Genomic DNA, 2,352 nt, shown 5'->3' with positions numbered 1-2,352 from the left:
TTTTTTTTTTTTTCTTTTTTGGAAGAGCATAAGTATCCATTGGGTCTGAAGCTGGCAGTTTGTTATGCAAAGGAGTAAATATCAGCTCTGTCTCTACTACAAAAGAGCTCCCCTTGTCACCACCTCTGCTTCTGGATCAGACAAAGTAACTGTTTGTAAATTTCCCATTCTTGACCTTGAATTAAGAATTCACCTGATGTCTTATTCTGTTAGTTGCAATGTCTGCCCATTGGGTCAAATGGTGTACTGAAAACACCAGCTCTTAATAGGATGTTGGCAACTCATTCTTCTAACATCTGAAATCTGTTGTTAGCATTTCTTTCTAACTTACATTTTTTGTTGTCAGCTTTGTAGTAGGTGTTTCTACTAGGGTTGGCAAGCCAGTCAATTGACTGGTAAAATATTCATAGATTGTGAGGCTGGAAGGGACCTCGGAAGATCATCAGGTCTAGCCCCCCGCACTAAGCAAGAAAGACAGCTGGGGTCAGATGACCCCAGCAAGGTGACTGTCCAGTCTCCTCTTGAAGATTTCCAGGGTAGGTGATTGCACCACCTCTGGAGGGAGCTTATTCCAGTCTGGACATGCTCAGTGTGAAGTTTTTCCTATATTTAAGCCTGAAATGGTCTTCCAGGAGTTTGTGGTCATTACTCCTGGCTTTCCCCAAGGGCATCCTGGTGAACAGTTGTTTGCGGAGCCCTTGATGTACTCCCCTGCTGTAGCGGTAAGTTGCTACCAAGTCCCTTCTCGGCCTTCTCTTTTTCAGCCTGAAGAATCCCAGGTCCCTCAGCCTTTCCTCGTATGGCTTGCCGTGCAAATCTCTGATCATATGGGTGGCTCTTCTCTGGTCTCTCTCAATTTTTACCATGTCGTTGTTAAAATGCGACGCCCAGAACTGAATGCAGTACTCCAGTTGGGGTCTCACCAATGCCAAGTAGAGCAGAAGAATCACTTCCTTGGTTTTGCTGGAAATGCATCAATTGATGCATGCCAGAATAATATTTGCTCTGCCGGCAACAGCGTCGCACTGCTGGCTCATTCATACTGGGGTCTATTATTACCCCAAAGTCCATTTCATTCCTAGCGCTCGTCAGTTTGTTGCCACCAAGCATGTAGGTGTGTAGGGGCCTGTTCATCCCCAGTCAGAGCACTTTACGTTTCTCAGTGTTGAACTTCATCTGGTTCTGACTTGCCCAACTTGCCAGCCTGTCTAGGTCCCCCTGTATCTTCATGTGACCACACCTCCCCATAACCTGTTGTCATCTGTGAACTTGGGCAGTGAGCTCTTCACCCCCACATCCAAATCATTGATAAAGATGTTGAAATGTACTGGATCAAGCACCAGTCCCTGTGGGACACGATTGGCCTCTTCTCACCAGGATGATAGATCTGTTCATTAGGACTCTGGGTCCTATGCCACAGCCAGCTTTGTACGCACCTAACTGTCTTGCAGTTAAGTCCACAATCCTCCAATTTTTTCACAAGAACATAGTGGGATACCAGATCAAAGGCTTTTTGGAAGTCAGGGTATACAGTGTCAACCTCTTCTCTTATCCAGTTGGCAAGTTTCTTGATTGTAAAGGGATAATGAGGTTGGTAAGACAAGGCCTGCCCACGACGAAGCCACGCTGGCTGTCGTTCAGAATCTGACCTTCTGCAAGCCTGTTGCACATAGACTCCCTTAATGAATTTTTCCAGGATTTCTCCTTGAGATACAAGTTAGGTTAATTGGTCTATAGTTATCCGCATGCTCCTTCCTCCCATTCTTGAAAATGGGTATAACATTGACCCTCTGCCAGTCCTCAGGGACCTCTCCAGAGCACCACGAATTTTGGAACGGTTTTTGCCAGGGGCTTCTCAATGACTTCCGCCAGTTCCTTCAGCACTTTTGGGTGGAGTTCATCCAGTCCTGCTGTCTTGTACATGTCTAATTTCTTTAATTAATCACACACCAGTTCTATGGCAGCAGTAGAAAGGTAGTCTTTCCCGCCCTGCTCATTCTGTACCCTTTCTGGCATGATTTTCCCCTTGGCCTGGTGAAATACCCCAGCACTCTGGGTGAAGTTCATTCGGTCCTGCTGACTTATATACGTCTAATTTTTTTTAATTGATCACACACCAGTTCTATGGCAGCAGTAGAAAGGTAGTCTTTCCTGCCCTGCTCATTCTGTACCCTTTCTGGCATGATTTTCCCCTTGGCCTGGTGAAATACCCCAGCAAAGTAGTCATTCAGGAGTTCAGCTTTCTCCTGAGTGTCAGTAACCAGCTCTCCTGAGTTACTGGGCAATGGCTCCACACTCTCATTTGTTTTTCTCCTGCTCCCTACATACCTAAAGAAGGACTTACTGTTAACC

At 45.9% G+C, this 2,352-nt stretch overlaps 1 protein-coding gene across 3 annotated transcripts in view; it reads left to right on the top strand.

Annotated features, from left to right (window-relative positions):
- LARP4B (La ribonucleoprotein domain family member 4B) overlaps positions 1–2,352 on the top strand; it is a 58,078-nt gene that overhangs the window by 44,177 nt on the left and 11,549 nt on the right. The window lies entirely within an intron of this gene.

Source organism: Crocodylus porosus, unplaced genomic scaffold (genome assembly GCF_001723895.1).
Source record: "Crocodylus porosus isolate Cpor-Errol unplaced genomic scaffold, CroPor_comp1, whole genome shotgun sequence".
Lineage (NCBI taxonomy): Eukaryota > Metazoa > Chordata > Crocodylia > Crocodylidae > Crocodylus > Crocodylus porosus.
Note: the sequence above shows the minus strand (reverse complement) of the source record. Positions and strands in the feature narration are given on the sequence as shown.